Source organism: Pongo abelii, chromosome 3, assembly GCF_028885655.2.
Source record: "Pongo abelii isolate AG06213 chromosome 3, NHGRI_mPonAbe1-v2.0_pri, whole genome shotgun sequence".
Taxonomy (NCBI): Eukaryota; Metazoa; Chordata; class Mammalia; order Primates; family Hominidae; genus Pongo; species Pongo abelii.
Window position 1 is genome coordinate 119,094,308 of NC_071988.2, and position 23,993 is coordinate 119,118,300.

Here is a 23,993-nt window from a genome sequence, read left to right on the forward strand (position 1 = left end):
ACTCATACTTATTGCAACATTATTCAAAATAGCCAAAGTATAAAAACAATTTAAGTATCCCATCAAATAATGAATGAATAAAAAATATGATTTTTAAGGTTGAATAATAAAATATTAATATAGAATATTATTCAGCCTTAAAAAAGGTGATCCTGCCATGTGCTATAATATGGATGGACCTGAAATTTTTTATGCTGAATGAATTAAGCCAGGTACAGAAATAAAAATATTGCATGATCTCATTTATATGTAGAATCTAAAATTAAAAAGGACGAAATATACAAAAATAGGGAATAAAACATTGGTTGCCATAAGTAGAGTGGGAGAGAAAATAGGGAAATATTTTTATATCTTAGGTCAAAAAATACAAAAAAGAGGATGTGTAAAATCAGCACGTCTCAAAATCTAATGTAAAACATGAGGATTACAGTTAGTAAAATTATATTTTACTAATAATTTTTGTTAAATAAGTAGATTTTTAGATGCTCTTATCATAAAAATGTAACTATGAGAGATAATAGATATGTCAATCTGCTTCACTATAGAAACTATTTTACTATCTACATGTATTTTATAACATTATGTTGTAAACTTCAAATATACACAGTAAAGTTTATTTTAAAAAATAAGAAATGATTAAATGAATTTAGAATACCTATTCTATTAATATATGTGATTAGTATGCAGTTATTAAAAATAAGTATATAAGTTATAAAAATGTTCATAATAACAGAAAACGTGCAAGTTTTTTATATTTTAGAAAATGGAAATCATAGGGAGAGAAAAAACAAAATAGAAATACATAACACCATCTAGACATAACCAATGTAGTTTTGTTACATTTCTGGATGGTTTATCAATTTCAACAGTTTATATTAAATTAGTTTTAAAGCATGCTTCAAAGAACACAATCAACAGAAAAGATGGCCTATGAAATAGAAACAAAAATTTGCAAATAATATATCTGATAAGGAGTTAGTGTCCAGAATATATAAAAACTTTTAAAACTCAACAACAACAAACAAACAAACCAATTTAAAAAACAGACAAAAAAACTTAAATAGATATTTCTCCAAAGAAGATATACAAATATCCAACAAACACACAAAAACATGCTCAATATTACATATCAGGGAAATACACCTCAAAACCAAAATGAGATACCACATCACATTCAACAGGATGGCTACTATCAAAAAAATAGAAAACAACAAATTTTGGCAAGAATGTATAGAAACTGGAACAGTTGTACACGGCTGTTGGGAATGTAGAATAGTCTAGCTACTATGGTAAACAGTATGGCTGTTACTTAAAAAATTAAAAATAGAATTACCATAAGATCAAGCAATGATACTTCTGGGTATATATCCAAAAGAATTGAAAGCAGGATCTCAAAAAGATAGCTGTACCTCCACAGTAGCATTATTTATGATAGCTAAAATGTGGAAGCAAACCAAGTGCTCATCAACACATGAATGGGTAAACACAATGTGATATATATATATATATATATATACACACACACACACACACACATCAGGGATATGTATATATATGTATATACGTATATATGTGTATATATATGTATATGTATATACATATATACATATGTATATATATACATATGTGTATATATACATATATACATATGTGTATATATACATATACATATGTGTATATATACATATGTGTATATATACATATGTGTGTATATACATATACATATGTGTATATATACATATGTGTATATACATATGTGTATATATACATATACATATGTATATATATACATATGTGTATATATACATATACATATGTGTATATACATATGTGTATATATACATATATACATATGTGTATATATACATATATACATATGTGTATATACATATACATATATGTATGTATACACATATGTACATATACATATATGTATGTATACACATATGTACATATACATATATGTATGTATACACATATATGTACATATGTATGTATACACACATATGTACATATATGTGTATACATACATGTACATACGTGGATATACACGCACACACGTATATACACACACATATACACACATATGTGTATATACACACACATATATATCGTTATATATATAAAATGCAATATTATTCAGGAAGGAAATTCTGATACATGCTAAATCATGGATAAATCGTGAGGGTCTCATGGTAAGTAAAATAAGTCAGTCACAAAAAAGGCAAATACTGTATGATTTCACCTATGTGAAGTACTTAGAATAGTAAAATTAATAGAGACAGAAAGTAGAATGGTGATTGCCACAGGCAGGCTGAAGGGAGAAATGGTGAGTTGCTTAATGGATATAAAGTTTCAGTTTTGCAAGATGAAAAGTTCTGGAGATTGGTTGCACAAAAAATGTCAATGTACTTAACATTACTAAACCACTACAAATGGTTAAAAGGGTAAATTTTATGTTATATATATTGCACTGCAATTGAAAATAAAAGTGAAAATTAATCTTAAAATATACTCACCATTTCTGAAAACTTTACATGGGAAAATCTTTTCCATAGCTGAAAAGACTTAGTCATGAAACTGGGAATCTGGGTATGCTTTTATATTAAATTTTGGACTCAGTTTTACTCTAGGGCAGCCCTGTATTTGAAATAGTAATCTAGTAATCCACATTGTAGAATAGCCTCATATCTTTCAAGTCATCTGAGTTTTGGGGAGAAATTTGGAAAAGGGAAGACGACATTTCAAAAATATTTTATAGTATATCCACATTGAATTGAACTGGGAACTCTTTAATAATTGGTATTTAAAAAAGAAGCATATGTCTAAACAGACATTTGAAGAGTGCTCCTTGAAACAAAAAGGAGAAAAGGGATGTAGTGGCACCAACAGTTTAGGTTTCTAGTTTCCAATACCTAGTTCCAAGGCACAGTCTGAGCATTCTCTCTCAAAACAGATGTGATGTTGAATGACAGGATGCCCCTCTTGAGCAATTATTTGACTGAGAGTCAAAATATCATCTGAATGAGCTTAATCCTCTTAGAGTTCTCCTCTACCCTTCCGCTACCCATAAGAAAAGAGCCCAATCTTTACCGGTTCTCTCCAGTGTAAAAGCTCATATTTCGTTGACTCATTTATTTTCTAGAAAATTCAAAGAAATAAGGCTTTAGAATGTGAAGAGAGATAAATTTGTTAATACTTGAGAAATGAAATATTTTTAATGGCCAGGTCTGGCTGCCAAAAAGGCTGCTTCTGATTTATCTTACATTCTAAACCAAATATACTAAGTATCTGAGCATAATCATATTTAATATGTCTTTCCCTTCTCCATTTCAAAGGCAAGATAATCTGTCTAATATTCTTTAAGAAATACTACAGACAGCAAATATCTTCTCCTTTTCCCTCATCTTCTTAAGGAAAAGTAAATAAAACAGAACTTTAGAATATATCCCTATACTCTCTAAAAAATAAACCAAAGCTGCTCCTATTGGCCTAAGACCCTGTATTAACCTTTAAACTGCCTTCAGTAACAGAAAATAACCCATCAAAGAACCATGCTTAATTCTATCATGTATGCATTTACTTAGTTTGACAATTATACCCATTTGCTTCTTTTCTTTCTTGATAAAACGAAACGACATTCAGCTCTACACTGTATTGCATTACCTTTTTAGCTTTTACAAGCATAGGGATGTGAACTTCTATATCAAATGTACTTTTCTAAAGTAAAGAATTTCCAAAAGCATAGGAAATTTCCCAAACTAGTGAAAAATTTACATAAAGTACTTCAATATACAATATACTTAGTAGTGCTGAAAGCATTTAGAGTTTAAAATATACCTTCATGCATTTGAAACACACACTATGTCTATGAAACATTTAAGAAGGAAATATCGGAAGCCTAAAAAGTTTATGCTAGTTGTCTAAAATTGCAAAAATACGAATAGATAGATTTGGGACTAAGATCCAGTTCATGGTTTTAAGACCTGCACTTTGAAGATTGAATAAAATATGTTGCCACTTATTATTAATATCATTTTAATAATTAAAATAATAATTGGGAAATGACTGTGATTTGGAAGTTTTGCATAGAGGTATTGTTTTTTAACAGTAAATTGTTGATGCTAATAGGAAATTAATAACAATATGTATAAATATACTAGAATCATCATGATTCCTATACTGTAATCAGGTTGTATTTATAAACTTAGAGAGTTTCAATACCTATCAGACAATTTAGACATTTTTCAAAGCCAAATCAGGGATTTCAATAATATTTGCATTAATACAAAAAAAGAAAAAAAAAATCTGTGTTTAGAAACAAAGAACAAACCCACTACAAGTTCCTCAGTCTCATCTCAAAACGTTCCACAAAAAAATTATTTAAAAAACTAGTTCAAAGCCATGGCAATTTAATTGCTGTGAGTTTTATAGGTGTCATAAAGCCTCCTGCTATGGAATTTTTAGATCTAATTTTTTTCCAATTTTTATTCCTAGATAAGAACTGAAAAACAAACTACTTCAAAGCAGCAGCTCAGCTCTATTCACCTTCTTTAGAATGATTTGAAATGATTTAGGACCTTTCAAAATACAGGATGCTGATGATGCCTATTTTTAAATGTTTGCTTTTTCCATCACGTGGGGCATTTTGTGATTTTATTGCATAACCTTTGGCTGCATCATTGTATGTGTTCTTAAGCATAGCAATGCTTTTTAAAATAAACACTATTTTCTAAATAAAGACTCTGTTAAATATTCCTATTTTTAAGTAAATTTTGTTTATTTTATTTTAGACTTTAACTGGTTTCCTTACTGAATATGAATATAATCATGAGCCTTTAAGAGGCCTGCTGTCCTGTGAATACATATTTTCTGCAAATCCTATAAGTGGTATTCTCTATCAGTGAGATGCATTGTACCGAAAATACAGAAAGTGTAAAAATATCTTATTGGAAAAAATCAAATATATATATAGAGAGAGACAGACCAAGTTCAGAGATACATATAAATTCTGTGTATATTTTCTCTGAGATGTGCTTCAACAAGAAAACTAATTAAATGTAATACAAGTTTGAGGCATTCACTGGCTGTTTTTATTTCTAGCATAGCAATTTTTGTGAAAGATATTCTTTAAATCACAATGTACTGTTATTTTGTATATATTGTAATCATTTTTATTGAGTCCAAATGAATTGTTAATGATGGTGATTATTTAGCTTTAAGACTCTTTATGCTATTTTGTCTTTTACCTCTAAACATATGTGTTTTTAAGTACTTCCATTTTACCATCTTTCTTGTTATGTAAAAAATGCCTATAATTCTATAAATACAATTTACAAAGATAGTGCTAAGAGAAATGAAAAACAGTTGGACATATTTTAAATTAAATTTCAAATGTACTGGCACTTATAAGCTAAAATTCGTATCAGATGTACTGACATGGAACTACAGTTATCTCCATTCTACATGATAAAAGAATAAGAATAAAACTAAGATATAATTATAACTTAAAAATTTTGGAAATACTTCTGGTTTTCCTTCAAACAGAAAGAAACCTTCACTAAATAACTTCATTGAGATTTCCCTTTTAAAAAGGTATTGATTTTGCCCACAATTTGATATACATTATTTTAAAATTTTGTATTACTGCAATAATAGCAGCAGCAGCAGTCACAACAAAAATGGTAAAATCAGCTGCTGCTGCTGCTGCTACAGAATCCAATGCCTCAAAATATTTTATCTCAGCTGTGTTTCCTCTCTCTCTCTTCCTCTCTTTTTCTCTGCAACTGTTTCTCTCAATTTCTCTCTCTCTCATTAGGATCCCAGACTTATATAAGGAGCGGATCTTCCTGGGACCATCTTGCAGATGTAAGGAATTTGCAAGAACATTGTTGAAGAACTTGTTCCATAACTCTTGGATTCACCACCCAAATCAAAGATAGTAGAAAGCATCACAGAGGTCGGAAGAAAATATTGGTTAAAAGAACTATCACTGTTCTGTAAATCCCTCACTCCATCCATTTAGAGAAAGGTTAGGGGTGCATCCTTCTAACAAGTCTAGAAAGGAGCCTTAGGAAAATGACTTAGAGGTTTTGGAAATACGTTGCCTGAACTAACTAGATTCCTAGATAGGATATTGGGATTGGCATGTACTGCCAGACCTTAAAGACTAGAAATGTGCAAGTTTTTCTCATAAATCAAGTATGTGTCAGAAAAGATGGAAAACCATAATAGAATTGTGTTGACTGTTGTCTAATAGAGCATCTAGAGTGGCAAGTGGACATCAGCAGAAAGAGGCTAGATGTTACCCAGTTGCTGCAGAGGAGAATAAATAGGTATCTGCCTGGGTGATGAAAATAGAGGTTGAGGAAAGAGCCCCTAGACCCCACACAAGTACACATGAGGTTCAGTTTTATACATGTCAGCCCAGAGGGCTTAAAGCCAACTGATTATTCAATACACGTGGGAACTATTCTCTTTTCCCTGTCCATACTTCCCATTGCTATAAAGTCCAAACCACAGCTAAAAGGTTGGGGGAAAGGAGGCAAGGAGAAGCTCAAGTTAAAGGAAAAGAGATAGCAACTACACAATATCCTCTTCACACTGCTGGAGAAAGGAAGGAAAAAACAAGTGCAGTCAAGTCAATTTCACAGTTTTGGGATTATAAATGGGACTGGAACATTTTAATCTCTCTTTGGAGGCTTGTTTCAGAATAAACTGACTACATTGTAACATGGCCTGTTTTCTAAAGGTGGGCAGAAAATTCATGGGCCGGTACTTGCCATTGTATTACTAATAATGTAGCATAAAATTGAAGGTGCCTAACTGATTAAAAAAAAAATTTGGCCACCACATAGTAATAATGCTCAGAGGAATGAACAGTGGCACAGGTATAGGTGAGCTGAGCCCGTGTGAGGAGAAGGGAGGAATCACTGCATCCTTGCTGTACATTTGCTGCTGGCACGTGTCTTTCTTGCCTACCTTTGGTTTTCTTTGGTTGTGTTCAAAGTATCTTCTGGAATCAACAGTGTCCTGTATTTTAAAATGCCTAAAATGTTGAAATGTAAACAGGGTAAAGCAACTTTCCCTCGGCTTTACAAAAGCTGTAATTGAGAACACTGACCAGAGTGGGCTGGGACTTTAAGGAGTCTGTTTTTCAGAAAATTAAACAGGAGAGATATATGTGATGTTTCACTCTCAGTTTTGTATTTAAAATCTTCATTTAAAATGCTAAGCTGCAATATCATTCATTTTGAGCCAGGAAAAAAAAATTGTATTGCCCTTTTATCTAGGCAATTTGTGTAGAAATGTATTTTTTAAATATGTGTTCTAAAAGGTTTTTTATGCTGCATTACTGCTTTGGCATGTCGTTCTCATGAATTTCAGTGTACCAGATTCTCAGCTCCCTGAAATGTGGAGACAACAAACTCTAGAATTACAGCAAGGTATATTCCATGAGCACAATACTGCATCACTAACATTTTTAATGGTATGGATTTTATACCATCTGTTTATGTTTGCAAATATGAATTGATTACATTTTAAAATAAGCATTTTTCATCCTTAATTCTATATGTTTACAAATATATTTTAACTAAATTTCAAAACAAAGTTTTAATACCTAAAAAACTTACAGACCTTTTTGAGTTTTTAATCTAGAGGCAAGGGAATATTGTTGCTGATTAAGTTTAAAGGGACAGTAAAAGACAAAAATCCACACATTGTGCTTTCTTAGCATGTTAGCTACATGTATATCTTCTTAGTTTACCTACTCTGGTAGTGGAAGTAGATAGTATTCCCACTATCTTAAATAGAAAGTTCCCAGCGTGGTGTCTCACAGAACCTTCCCAAGTCATTTGGTCATCCCTACTTTAATCATTCTGGCCGAGGGATTGTAGTTCTCTGACCAAGCATAGATCATTTCCCTATTCAGGAGAACAGACTCTGCTGTCATAAGAAAGGAGGAAGAGGTAGATGACAGAAATAGCAAATGTCCACTAAGATAAGTATCATCATAACATCCTGAGCATATCAGTGAGTCACTAGAGGCTCAAAAGAACCACAGCTCACAGATGAAAGGAAGAACTTTATTGTATGCAGCTTTATGGTCTCTCTTGTCCATGGAATCTAATGGGGATGTTTGTAATGCCCTATAAAAAGTGCTTCTAATAAAATTACTTATAATTTCCATATATTTCAAAATTAAAATTAAATTTTTCTCTTCAAGGGATCTCTAAAAATTTAGAGGATCACAAATATAATTCAGATTAAATCATGTAAGAATTTATATTTGAATTAATGTTACGTACATGTTGAATTCATTTCAAATTCAAATGTCTGTCCCTAAGTGGGTTTATATGAAAGATCATATATACATTTTTATCTTGATTTATCATCAGTAAAAACTGAGCAAAAATGTATATGTATATATATTATATATGTATTTTTGATATTATACATGCGTATACATATATAATATCATATAATAGGACCACTTACAGTTCACTAAGCAAATATTCCATTGAAAACAGATAATTTTCCTGAGGAGGTTCAGGCTTAAATGCTGGCTAGCTAGGAAGTCCTAATTTTGCTTCCTCAATTTTCCCATAGAAAGATATTAAAAATTAAGAAAGAAAACAAAACCAACAAAGCAGTGAAAATTAGGACGAGTGGTCAGGCATCTGTCTGATTTCAAAGGGAATGTCTGATAATTAAAGGTTACATGTAGCCACTAAGTGGAATCCTTTAGAAAGAAGGAAATAAATTATGTCAATCAAATCTTAATGCATATTCTTACCTCAGAGACATGCAACTATCACTAAGTAAAGTAAATGATTCATTGTTTTAATGAGTAACAACAGTGTTCTGTGCAACTCAAAGCCATTCTCTGTTGCCCACCATTACTACAATTGAGACTACAAAACCAATAATTAACAGGGCTCAAAACAGAATTGTACTGGACATAACAAATTACTAGACAGAAGCCAGTAGCAGAGGGAAATAAAGGCAAGAGTAGCCATGGGAAGAGTGCACACTTTCTAGGCTATAGTTTTCATGATTACTTCAAATTATCCAAAATTAATTCCAATCTACACAGTCACATAGCTGATCAGGAAGTGAAAGCAGGAGATCCGGCACCAGTCCAGCACATCTCACTGAAGTAATGACTAAGTAGCAGAGCCTTTTAGTTTCAGATCAGGCAGGAAGATTGTAATGACAACCGGATATTAGTGAGGCAGAGCAAGTAAGATCAATATACTTGATGACTGGCAAATACAACTATTTCCATTAAACAGTAGGAACAAAAACAATAACATGCCAGTTATAATATAAATGAAGGAAAATAGTGCAACTGCGTTGTGAGAATAAAAATATTCTTATTGAGTAATTGGAACTACAGTAAAATAAAAGTAAATTTTAGAAAACACATAGGTGAAATATTTTTCCATTCATAATATAATACTATTTATAAGTATCCACTAAGATATTTTAAAATTTGAATTAAAATATTTTCTGGGAAAAAATCAATTGTCAGATAAAATGTAAACATTTATGAAAAATTTTTTTAATGTCATAGAATTTCTGCCTTCACAAGGCTTTTATCGCATAAGAGTTTCAACCATGTGTGTTTTTAATCTTTCAAATAACATAAAGTACAAATTTAACAAATTCATTCATTCTGTGTTACCTACTAGGTGCTGATAGGCTGCTAGGCACTAATATTAAAGTGGTGGTCAAGAAAACCATGATCCCTATCCTCACAGAAATTGCAAATCTAGTATGTGGAGAGAACACAGACTCAGAGCACACACACAAAAAAGGAAACCAGATGATGATAACACACACACACACAAAAACAGATAAAACTCACTTATGAACAGAGATGCTAATTTGGGAAATAAAAATGCCAGTAAACAATATCTAGGCTTTTATAATAAAAGACTATACCAAAAGCAAGTTTGGTTTATTCCAATATTAAAGTCGTGGTATAATATTAAAAAATATATTACATTTAGGCCAAACCATGTGTTTAGCTAAGTAGTAAAATAGATTTACGAAAGCTAAATATGCAAAAGCAATGACTAGAATTAGCTAGAATTTGCAGAAAATAAGGTGTCAAAAAGTAATAATGTAAGAACTGGGCATTTAAAAATATAAAATAAATAGATCTAACATAGCCCACAACAAAGGTGACATGAATCAGTGGGGAAAATATGAGTAAATAATTAGTTATGAGACTATTATTTATTACCAAAAAGAAAATTAAGTAATTACCTCACAGTTTAAAATAAATTTCATACGGATTATAGTTAAATGCAAAAAAAGTATAATATTAAAAAGAGGAGAAAATGTAAATGAATATATATTGAATTTCAGGTTATGAAAGGTCTTTGTAAGAACAAAAGTAGAAGAAGCACTCACAAAGAGTGAATCTCTGAAATTATGTAAATCATATATTACAAATCAATATAAAATACAAGTAAGTTATAAAATATTTGCAAAACATAAGATTACAAATGGTTTAACCTGCTTAATATATCTGAAGGTCTTTAAAAATCAAGAAAAGACTATAATAATTGAAAAATGGCACTAATACATGACTAGACATTTCACATACAAAAAAATAAAATTGGTTAATAAATATTTAAGAATATCATCATTATTTATCCCATAATACTGTGTCCGGAATTGGTGGGTTCTTGGTCTCACTGACTTCAAGAAGGAAGCCGCGGACCCTCGCGGTGAGTGTCACAGCTCTTAAGGTGGCACGTCTGGAGTTTGTTCCTTCTGATGTTCGGATGTGTTCAGAGTTTCTTCCTTCTGGTGGGTTCGTGGTCTCGCTGGCTCAGGAGTGAAGCTGCACCTTCGCGGTGAGTGTTACAGCTCTTAAGGCAGCGCGTCTGGAGTTGTTCGTTCCTCCCAGTGGGCTCGTGGTCTCACTGGCTTCAGGAGTGAAGCTGCAGACCTTCACGGTGAGTGTTACAGCTCATAAAAGCAGCGTGGACCCAAAGAGTGAGCAGTAGCAAGATTTACTGCAAAGAGCAAAAGAACAAAGCTTCCACAGCTTTGAAAGGTACCCCAGCAGGTTGCCACTGCTGGCTGGGGGCAGCCTGCTTTTATTCTCTTATCTGGCCCCACCCACGTCCTGCTGATTGGTAGAGCCCAGTGGTCTGTTTTGACAGGGTGCTGATTGGTGCATTTACAATCCCTCAGCTAGATACAAAGGTTCTCCACCTCCCCATCAGATTGGTTAGATACAGAGTATCCACACAAAGGTTCTCCAAGGCCCCACCACAGCAGCTAGCTACAGAGTGTCGATTGGTGCATTCACAAACCCTGAGCTAGATACAGGGTGCCGATTGGTGTGTTTACAAACCTTGAGCTAGAGACAGAGTGCCCATTGGTGTATTTACAATCCCTGAGCTAGACATAAATGTTCTCCACGTCCCCACCAGACTCAGGAGCCCAACTGGCTTCACCCAGTGGATCCCACACCAGGGCTGCAGGTGGAGCTGCCTGCCAGTCCCGCGCCATGCACTCACACTCCTCAGCCCTTAGGTGATCGATGGGACTGGGCGCCATGGAGCAGGGGGCGGCGCTTGTTGGGGAGGCTCGGGCTGCACAGGAGTCCACGGAGGCGGGGGAAGGCTCAGGCATGGCGGGCTGCAGTCCCAAGGCCTGCCCCGCTGGAAGGCAGCTAAGGCCCAGCAAGAAATCTAGCACAGCGCGGGTGGGCTGGCACTGCTGGGGGACCCAGTACACCCTCCGCAGCCGCTGGCCCGGGTGCTTAAGTCCTTCATTGCCCAGGGCCGGCAGGCTGCTCTGAGTGCGGGGCCCACCAAGCCCACACCCACCCCGAACTCCAGCTGGCCCGCAAGGGCCGCACGCAGCCCAGCTCTGGTTCCCGCTCCTGCCTCTCCCTCCACACCTCCCTGCAAGCTGAGAGAGCCGGCTCCGGCCTTGGCCAGCTCAGAAAGGGGCTCCCACAGTGCAGCGGTGGGCTGAAGGGCTCCTCAAGTGCCGCCAAAGTGGGAGCCCAGGCAGAGGAGGCGCGGAGAGCAAGCGAGGGCTGTGAGGACTGCCAGCACACTGTCACCTCTCAATACCACACACTTAAACAAGATACATTTTCTTGTTGTAAAATGTGTAAAATGACAAAAAAAAAAAAAAAAACACATACAACATGCACACAAAGGAAAACAGAATTGTCAACATTGTGGATTTTGTGAAACAGAAGGATTCATTTACTGCTGGTTATTAGGAATCAGTATAACCATTCTAGAAAATAATTAGGCAAAAAAAGGAAACAAATTGGCAATATATGTAAATTACACTGTAAATACTCAGACGATTGACCCTATAATCCTCTTGCAAATAGGTGTACCAAAGTAAACAGTTCTAAATCTTTGCTGTCCTCTCTCTTCATCTTGTAGAGGGGGACAGAATGATGAACATATATGGGAAGTTTCAATGGCCTTGGTGTAAAACTGGCATTTTATTACCTCTGACCATACTGTGGCCAGAAGGCAGTCATGTAGTCTCACTTACAAAGGAGGCTGGGGAATATGGCCCAGGCGTGTGCCCAGAAAAAGGATCAAACAGATTTTAGTCAACACAGAGGAAAATCTGCCACACCATGGATCTCAATTATAAGTAGTCACGTGTAGATAGTGTAAATGCAAATACACTCAACTACACTACAGTATAAACAAAACAAAAAATAATGAGGGAGCAATACTCCAAAGTGATAATAAATGATGTCATGAGCCTTAGGACAATGAGTTATTTCAACTATTTATATAATGATAATTAAAAATATATTTTATAATAATAATCTATACTGAGAAATGTTTACCAAGCCAATTTTAATAAACATTTATTTTTTAATAACTTTAAATTCACATAAAAATTGCAAAAATAGTACAGAGTTCCTATGTTTGATCTATTACTTCTCCTAATGTTAATATCTTACATACCATTTACCAAAACTAAAAAGTTAACATCGGTACATCACTATGGATTAAACTCCAGAATTTTCTTTTTCAACAGTTTTTCCACTAATGTCCTCTTCCTTTTTAAGGATCTAATCCAGAATATAACAGTGCAGTTAGTCATGTTTCTTTAGTGTCATCTGGTCTGTCATAGTTCGTCAGTCTTTCCTTATCATGACTTTGGCAGTATTGAAGAGTACTGGTCAGGTATTTTGCAGAATGTCCTTCAGTGTGTGATTGTGTGATTGTGTGATGTTCTCATAATTAAACTGGGGTTATGGGTTTTGAGGAAGAATAATAAAAAGGTGAAATGCCCTTATCATCACACTGTATAAGAAAGTACATGATAACTTTATTCTTTGGAAGTGAGCCACTAAGTCTAGTCATCACCCGTGTGTGTCTGTGTGTGTGCGCGCGCACGTGTGTGTGTATTAGGGAATGGGGGGCATGGTTTACATTCCACCTCCTGGAGGTGGAAGTTTCTATATAGAATATTTAAATTTTTCTCTATGGACAATTTATCTCTTCTGCTTCATTTGTTAAATCATTAATTTGTGTCAGTCTGAACTGATGTATATTTATTTCATATTATGGATTATACTCCAGTACAATACAAAAATATAATCTATATTATTATTTATTGCTCAAGTTTCTCCAGTTTTGACCATTTAGATGCTTCTATCCTTTTCAGGTTTTTTTCTACCACTTTCTTATTTTCTGGCACTATGTAAGATGCTCTAGATTCATGTTGTATTGCTCAAGTCCTAGAATCAATAATTTTCCCAATGAGCTCTGGCTTATTTTATTAAAAAATGGTATTTAGAAACTAAGATCTGGATCAAGCCTAGCTTCACCTACAGCTACAACTAATAATGGCTTATTGCTCATTATGGTGAAATAAAATATAACATTAATGATAATTAGTTCAAATGAATGTGTATTATGTATATATATTTGTATACCAGGGGATTTCAAAAAGTTCATGGAAAAAGGGAGTCAAAAGATAAAAATAAAAAATACAAAATTCATTTATTAATATGAGTTCCATAAAGTTCAACTCACTTTTTAAAGTGATAATACCAGCCATTCAGTCCATCCGTAAAGAACTGAGGGTCCTGTGAATTTAACCATGTCATTGCAGTATTCTCTACATTATTAGCTGAAGAAAAATATGTGCCCTCTAAAGAGATGGTTTTTTTTTTTTAAGATTAGGAAACAAAAAGAAGTCAAAGGAGCCAAATCAGGACTATAAGGTGAATGGCTAAGGATTTTCCATAGAAATTCTTGCAGAAGGAATGAGCAGGAGCATTGTCATGGTAGAGAAGACTCTCTGGTAAAGCTTTCCCAGTCATTTTTCTGCTAGAGCTTTAGCTAACTTTCTCGAAACACTCTCATATTACACAGATGTTATCATTCTCTGGCCCTGCAGAAAGTCAACAAGCAAAATGTCTTGAGTATCCCAAAAAACTGTTGCCATGCTCTTCACTCTTGACCAGTCATCCACTTTTGCTTTGACTGGACCACTTCTACCTCTCCATAGTCATCACTTTGTGCTTTACCTTCAAGATCATACTGGTAAAGTCATGTTTCATCTCCTGTTACAATTCTTCAAAGAAATGCTTCAGAATCCTACTTGTTGAAAATTTTCACTGAAAGCTCTGCTTTTGTCTGCAGCTGATTAGGGTCCAACGGTTTTGATACCCATAGCATGGAAAGTTTTTGCTCAACTTTAATTTTTCAGTCAGACTTGTGTAAGCTAAACCAATTGAAATGTCTATGGTGTTGGCTATTGTTCCTGTTGTTGTCAGTCCTTTTCAGTTAGGGTACAAACAAGGTGAACTTTTTTCCTTGCAAATTGATGTGAATACTCTGCCACTACAGGCTTCATCTTCAACATAATCTTGTTCCTTCTTAAAAAGAGTTCTCCATTTGTAAACTGCGGATTTCTTTGGGGGCACTGTCCCCATTAACCTTTTGTAAAGCGTTAATGATTTCACCATTCTTCCACTCAAGCATCGCCATAAATGTGATGTTTGTTCTTGCTTCAATTTTAGCAGAATGCATGTTGCTTTGAAAGGGTCTCTTTTTAAACTGATGACTTATCTTTTTTAATGCCTCAAACTAGATCTTGTTCAGACATAATAGAACAAGTTAGCATGAATTTATTTGAATGTATTTTTTAAAAAATCCATGCATAGTTTTTTCAAAATACACATTTTTCATGAACTTTTTGAAAACCCCTCATATATGGAGAATTAATCTTTGATTTGACAATATATTGGCATTTTTGATATAATAAAATTTTTCATTTACTAATCTTTCCCATTCACTGTTTTAATGATAGCATTTTTAAAAATTTTTTAGAGACAAAATCTTGCTGTATTGTTCAGGCTGGCCTTGAACTCCTAGCCTCATGAGATCCTCCCATGTTGGCCTCCTAAGTAGCGAGGATGACTACTGCATCTGGCTTAATCATGGTATTTTTTAAATCCCAAAATTTACCATGGTACATGATATGATAGATACAATATATAATGTATATTTTTACCGATATATCAATTGATTGTGGCCAGATGTTGAAAAAATGTTGGAATAGTTCATGAATTTCATTATACAATGAAAAGCTTTGTACCATTGAGCAGACCAAAAATAAAAGATAGTGGCTCACGTCTCTAATCCCAACACTGGGAAGCCGAGAAAGGTGATCACTTAAGGTCAGGAGTTCAAGATCAGCCTGGCTAACATGGCGAAACCCGATCTCTACTGAAAATACAAAAAAATTAGCCAGGTGTGGTGGCACACATCTGTAATCCCAGTTACTCAGGAGGCTGAGGGAGAAGAATCACTTGAACCTGGGAGGTAAAGGTTGCAGTGAGCTGAGATCACACCACTGTACTCCAGCCTGAGTGACAGAGAAAGACTCTGTCTCAAAAAAAAAAAAAAATACATATATATGTATATATATATATATACACATATATATTTATATATATATATTTATATATATTTAATAGTAAGACAAAATAAAGTCATGTTAAGTGCAGTTTTCATGGAAGGTGATATAAAGATGAGATCATTTGGAAAACCATAGAGAAATATGAAGGTTCCTAAAGAAGTCATGATGATTAAAATATCCAATGTTTTGTTTTTGGAAATATTCCATATTATTTCCTATATGCTTTTAGTGAGATCAAGAAGAAAAAATATTAAACAATGTAACCTTAATTAGCAAGGAAAGAATGGGATCAATACTTCCTGTCTAACTTTTCATTTCTTTCCTACCAAGGTTTCAACTTTTATACTTCAATTTTTGTAGGCAAAGTAGCACTAGAACAGTAACTATTCACAACAGATTTTGAAAAATAACATGATTTTGTATCTATCTAGAAACAGAAGGCTTTAGAGTTTCATTTTCATTGTTTGTAACATTCTCTTGGAGACTAGGATATCACTTTTATTTTAGTATTGCTTTTATCTTTTTCTATTTGGCATTATTGGTTTGTTTCTACTCCATTTATGCTGGAACACAGAATTGCATGAGAACTGATTATTTAATTTGTTGTTTGTCAAAAACATCACTAGTGATGACATCAGTATGGCTTGGTTAACTTTGGCTCAACTATATGTTACATCTAAATTTCCTCTCCCCAAAAATGACTTGAAATTTGTACAATAATGGAGGTTACATTTTAGTGAATTATTTCTTAACAAAATTTAACCAATGTATGCCAATGTATATGTGCCTCTAAAGACCCTTACCAGATTATAAAATAAGCAAGAGGTAAAAATGATTTTGTTTTCACGAAGAAAGGGGGCATATTATCTTAAGTTCATGAAGTTTAAAAACATAAATACAATTAATCTATCCTATCAAATTTTCTCAAATTCTAAAAATGCATGCCACTGTATATTGTTTCAGTATGTTAGTTTATAAAGCTTACTAACCAAATTAGTCTATATTTGTTTCTCTTGTAGCAGAAAATGAAGGCTAGAAAGAATTGGGTAAAATGTGGACACTTAACTATATAATTTAAAGTGTGTGTGTATGTGTGTGTGTAAATCTAAACCGTTGTTCATGAAGGCAAGGATTTCTGTCTGTTTTGTTTAAAGCTGTATACCCAATACCTGGCATTAATTAGGTGTACACATTAATAAATGACATGCAGAAAAAAGTGTCATCAACCCCATTACAAGCCTAAAAAAAAAAAAGTACATATTTTATTGTTGGGATTCAATTTTCTGAATTCTCGTAAGAAAAATACAAGCTCTCAGATTGGAAATGTTTTATTCTGTGGCCAAGCTTAAGGTTCAGAATTAGAATCAATTACATTTCCCTAATATGTAAAAGGAACTATATTTGCTGGGAAGTACACAGGAACTTTCCCACTTTCCTGGAAGATCCACTTGCGTTGCAAACACTTTTTCTTTTTTAAGATGTTATGCTCTGGTGGCATTAGTAGGTTTGACAGAGATTCAAGGTTTAAGCAGAGACAACTCCCAGAACCAAAATATTTTTTGCACTCCCTCTCTTTTTTCTAAGTGAAGAACCAGACAGAATAAGGATATGCTAACAAGATACACAGACTGTTCCTTTCCCTTTTCTGAGCAATGGAACTTTCTTTAAGTAAAAAAGAAAGTGATGATACACTAGCAAGTTGGCCCAGGAAAGAAATGTGAGTTAGATACCAGCACCGGATATAGTCCAGATAGTGTTAAGAAAGAGTGCCAGAATAATAGAGGGAGATACATATGCTAGAAACTGGGAAACCCTATACTACATTGTGATGATATACATCATAGTCTTTAAGAATAGTGGTTAGATAGCTCTCTATTATTATTCAGTTTTGTTGAATCAGCATTGATGGCAGTTAATCTTTATTGTAAAAGTCTAGACTTATCAACCAAAGTAAGTAACCCTAAGGAACTGCAGCAGAATATATTTTCCAAAGAGCATCCAACATGCTCTTCTGCAATATGAACTTGTCAATCCTCCATTGAGTTGGAGTTTAACTCCCCTGCCATTGAATCTAGGGTGGCTTTCTTGGCCTCTCTTACTGATAGAATGTTGCAGACAAGATATTTTGGGACTTCCAGAGCTAAGCTGTAAAAAATCTACAGCTTCTGCCTAGGTCTCTTAGAATGTTCCTTTTTGGGAAGCTTCCTCTGGGAACCCAGTTGCTACGTTGTGAGAAGGCAGCATCAACTTCCAGTCATGAAAGTGATCCTTCTTGACTCTGTCAAGTCTTTGGATTATATCAGCTGCAGCTCACATCTTATTGCAACACAGGAGGAAATTCCAACTTCCCAACTGAACCCAGTCAACTCCCAGAATCATGGGAAATTAAAAAAAAATGTTTTAAGCCACAAAACATTTGAGTGGTTAAATACATGGCAGTAGGTAATAGATATGGAAACATAGTGCTTTTAACACATCATGAATATAAAATAGATCAGGAAATGACAAACCTTGAATAAATGAGTTCTTTTATGGTTCTAGCTCGTTCAGAAAATAGCTCATCCATAACATTTTAATATCATCTGAAGAGTGACCTGTGTATAAATACATGATGCACTGTGTTTCTCAATATAATGCTGTTTTCTTGTTAATCAAGAGTTCTCATTCACTACAAGGAGCTTACTTGCTAGGTTCAATTTGAGGACTCATGCTGTGGTGTCTGTTTTGCTGTGTATTTTATATTCTCTTTTGTTGTTAGGTAAGTAGAATAGCAGCAATAGCACCCGTTACTAGTAAGCCTTTTATTGTTATGAGTTGTTACTTGACATTCATCAACAGAGTGGTGTTAGATATAAGTGGGGTGTAAATTTCTATCTTCATACATATGAGAGATACATAACATAGCTCAATGATTTATTACTAAGTAACTTACAAACATCGGTTCAAAAGTGACATATAATTTGGCACAGGACCTAACTAGGGAGTTATTTGTTCTTGTTTTCTTATTTCCTAGGCTGATTACAGATGCTCCTTCTCATCGCCCCTAAAACTACATATACCCCTTCTATTAAGGATAAAAGAGTAAGTGCTGAAGACTATCTGAAAAGCTGTTTTTGCATAAATGTCAAAGTATCCCTATTCAAATAGTGGTCAATGGTTGGAATAAAAGAAAAAATTTAAAGGTTGTGTGTGTGTGTGTGTGTGTATCTATATGTGTATTTAATGCCTATTATCTGATTACCTCAAAATTAAAATGAAAACCTCATTTTGTCCAAGAGAAAATATAAAAAAGCAGTACCTGGACACTACTTTCATGTTCTATCTGGAAGCTTGATCATTATGGTAACCTGCTCAACTTCATAAGCTTATGCAAACCTAAATACGGGTTTTAAATTTTTGAAGCATTAGAGAACTATTGTATGTTTTGATTTGAGGGCTGATAGGAAGATAATATTTTGACATGATTCCAGTGTTTTTTGTTTTTTTTTTTTTTCTCGCCTCTGGGCACCTCTAGGGCCTTCCCATATGCTGTTTCTCTGATAAAAACAATTGTACCCTGTTATCTTTTTCCTAATACACAAAATGCACCCCATGCCCTCCACTCACACAATATAATTTCCAGACTAAACATTTTTCCTTCAGAAGCGGTCTGTTAGTCATTCCAAGAAGCTTCGAATACCCCTTCAAGTTCTTCTCTCTTGCCCTTCCTAAGTACTACTAAAGTGCCTTGTGCTTTTCACATCAGAGTCTTCATCACATTATTATAATTTCTTTTTCTTTTTCTTTTTTTTTTTTTTTGAGACAGAGTCTCGCTCTCTCTCCCAGTTTGGAGTGCAGTGGCACAATCTGGGCTCACTGCAAGCTCCACCTCCCAGGTTCACGCCATTCTCCTGCCTCAGCCTCCTGAGTAGCTGGGACTACAGGCGCCCACCACCATGCCCGGCTAATTTTTTGTATTTTTTAGTAGAGACGGGGTTTCACCATGTAAGCCAGGATGGTCTTGATCTCCTGACCTTGTGATCCACCCGTCTCGGTCTCCCAAAGTGCTGGGATTACAGGCATGAGCCACCGCGCCCAGCCACATTATTATAATTTCTTATTCACATACTATTTCACCCACTAGACTTTAAGCTTCTTAAAGGTAGGTTCTGAAATAATATTATCAATGCTTAGGATAATAACTGGCCTATAACAAAGTCTTAATAAATATTTTGGAAAGAGTTGTGAAAGTTGCAGGAAAATTCCCTTCTTTGTGATATTTTGGTTGGTTTTACAAAGAAATTATTTTTGAGCACTAATCTATAATTATGTAGTGCTTTAAAAACTTAATGAGTGAGAAAACACAAGGCATCAATATTTTGATGTCACATTATATTTCCACAAAGATTCTCCCTATTTAGTTGGCTCAGTTTGAGACTTGAAGAATGTTTTTTTCAAATCAAGCATTGCTGGTCTAATTTCAGATAAAGGGGACTTTAAACAAACACAGATCACAAGAGAAAGAAGGGCAACACATATTGGTAAAGAGTTCAATTCAATAAGAGGACCTAAGTATCCTAAATATATATGCATCCTAAATATATATGCACCCAACATAGTAGTACCTAGATTCATAAAGCAAGGTCTTAGGCACCTATGAAGAGACTTAGATTTTCAAACAGTAACAGTGGGAGACTTCAACATCCCCCTGACAATATTAGACAGATCATCAAGGCAGAATATTACCAAACATATTCAGGACTTGAACTCAACAATAGACATAATTGACATACAGAACTCTTCACACAACAGTAACAGAATATACATTCTCTCATCACCACATGGCACATAATCAAAAACTGACGACACAATTGGACATAAAACAATCCTCAACAAATTTAAAAAAAAACTAAAATCATACTGAGCATACTCATAGACCACAGTGTAATAAAAATGGAAATCAATAGTAAGAAAATTGCTCAAAACTATATAATTACATGGACTTTACACAACCTGCTCCTGAATGACCCAGGGTGGGGAGAGTAATAAAATCAAGACAGAAATCCAGAAACTCTTTGAAATTAAGGAGAAAAAAGATACAACATACCAGAATCTCTGGGACATGCTAAGGCAATGTTAAGAGAACAATTTATTATAGCACTGAATTCCCACATCAAAAAGACACAAAGATCTAAAATTAACAATCTAACATCACAACTAGAGGAACTAGAGACACAAGAGCAAATAAACCCCAAAACTAGCAGAGGACAAGAAATAACTAAAATCAGAACTGAACTGAAAGAAATTGAGATGTAATAAAACATAAAAAGATTAATGAATCCAGAGTTGGTAGTTTGAAAACATTACTAAGATTGACAGACCACTAGCTAGACTAATAAAGAGAAGATTCGAATAAATGCAATCAGAAATGACAAAGGAGATGTTATCAATGACCCCACAGACATACAACAACCCTCAGACATTACTATGAATACTTCTACGTACACAAATTAGAAAACCAGAGGAAACTGATAAATTCCTGGACACATGTAACCTACCAAGACTAAACAAAAAAGAAACTGAATCCTTGAACAGACCAACAATGAGTTCCAAATTTAAATCAGTAATAAAAAGCCTAGCAGTGAAAAAAAGGTCAGGGCCAAACAGATTCACAGCCAAATTCTACCAATGTATAAAGAAGAGCTGGTACCATTCCTGCTAAAACAATGCCAAAAATTTAAGAAGGAGGGACTCCTCTCTAACTCATTCTATAAGGACAGCATTATCCTCATTATCCTTATACCCAGGCCTGGTAGCTACACAACAAAAAAACAAAGCTACAGGCCAATATCTTTGATGAACATACATGCAAAAACCTTCAACAAAATACTAGCAAACCAAATCCACCAGTGCATCAAAAAACTAATCCACCATATCAAGTAGGCTTTATCCTTGGGATGCAAATCTGGTTCAGCACATGCAAATCAAGAAATGTAATTCATTACATAAATAGAATTTTAAAAGACCACATGATTATTTATCTCAATAGAGGCAGAAAACACTTTCAATAGAATTCAATATCCCTTCACATCGAACATCTCAACAAATTAGGCACTGAAGGAACATACTTCAAAATAATAAAAGCCACCTACAACAAACTCACAGCCAACATCATACTGAGCGGGCAAAAGCTAGAAGCATTCCCCTTGAATACTGGAACAAGACAAGGATGTTATTTCTCACCATTCTTATTCAACATAGTAGTCTAAGTCCTAGCAAGAGCAATCAGGCAAGAGAAAGAAATAAAAGGCATCCAAATAGGAAGACAGGAAGTCAAACCACCCTTGTTTACCAATGATATGACTCTACACCTAGAAAATCCCATAGTCTCTGCCCAAAAGTTTCTTGATTGGATAAACAAATTCAGCAGAGTTTCAGGATACAAAATCAGTGTACAAAAAACAGCATTCCTATACACAACATATAAGCTGACAGCCAAATCAAGAATGTAATCCCATTCACAATAGTCACAGAAGAATAAAATATCTAGGAATACAGCTAACAAGGGAGTTGAAAGATCAGTACAACAAGAATTACAAAACACTGCACAAAGAAATCAGAAATGGCACAAATAAATGGAAAAACATTCCATGCTCAGATAGGAAGCATCAATAATGTTCAAATGGCCATACTACCCAAAGGAATTTACAGACTCAATGCTATTCCTACCAAACTACCAATGACATTGTTTACAGAATTAAAAAAAAAAAACTATTTTAAAATTTGTATGGGACCATAGAGGAGCCCCAAAAGCCAAAGTAATCCTAAGCCAAAAGAATAAACCTGGTGGCATCACATTACCTGACTTCAAACTACAATACAAGCCCATAGTAATCAAAACAGCACAGTACTGGTACAAAACCAGACACATGGACAAATGGAACAGATTAGAGAGCCCAGAAATAAAGCCACACACCTACAACCATCTAATCTTCAACAAAGTTGACAAAAACAAGCAATAGAGAAAGGACTCCGTATTCAACAAATGGTGCTGGAATAATTGGCTAGCCATATGCAGGTTAAAACTGGACCCTTTCATACAGCATATACAAAACTCAACTCAAGATAGATTAAAGACTTAAAAGTAAAGCTTAAACTATAAAAACTCTGGAAAATAACCTAGGAAATATGCTTTTGGACATAGGACCTGGCAAAGATTTTGTGATGAAGACACCAAAAACAATTGTGACAAAAATAAAAACAGATAAATGGGACCTAATTAAACTAAAGAGCTTCTGCACAGCAAAATAATCTATGGACAACATGAAAAAAACAACCTACAGAATGGAAAAAAATATCTGCAAACTATGCATCTGACAAAGTTCTAATATTCAGACTCTATAAGAACCATAAATTTACAACAGAAAAAAAATTAAAAAGTGGGCAAAGGTCATGAACATACACTTTTCAAAGGAAGACATACATGTGGCCAACAAGCATATGAAAAAAATGCTTAATATCACTAATCATTAAAGAAATGGAAATCATAAACACATCTCACACCAGTCAGAGTGGCTATTATTAAAAAGTCAAAAAGTAACCAGCGCTGGAGAGGTAGTGGAGAAAAAGGTACTCATTTTTTTAAAATTTCATTTTATTTTAAGTTGCAGGATACATGTGCATGATGTGCAGGTTTGTTACATAGGTAAAAATGTGCCATGGTGGTTTGCTGTGTTTATCAACCCATCGCCTAGGTATTAAGCCCAGCATGCATAGGCTATTTTTCCTGATGCTCTTCCTCCCCCCACACCCCCACCGACAGTCCCCAGTGTGTGTTTTTCCCCTCCCTGTATCCATTTGTCCTCATTGTTTGGCTCCCCCTTATAAGTAAGAACTGAAGTGTTTGGTTTTCTGTTTCTGCATTAGTTTGCTGAGGATAATGGCTTCCAGCTCCATCCATGTCCCTGCAAAGGACATAATCTCATTCCTTTTTATGGCTGCATAGTATTCCATGGTATATATGTACCACATTTTCTTTATCCAGTCTATCATTGATGGGCATTTGG

General features: G+C 34.5%; 1 protein-coding gene across 9 annotated transcripts in view; it reads right to left on the reverse strand.

The window, feature by feature from the left end:
* Nucleotides 1–23,993, reverse strand: part of STPG2 (sperm tail PG-rich repeat containing 2) — a 706,287-nt gene that overhangs the window by 177,366 nt on the left and 504,928 nt on the right. The gene's annotated exons all lie outside the window — the stretch shown is intronic.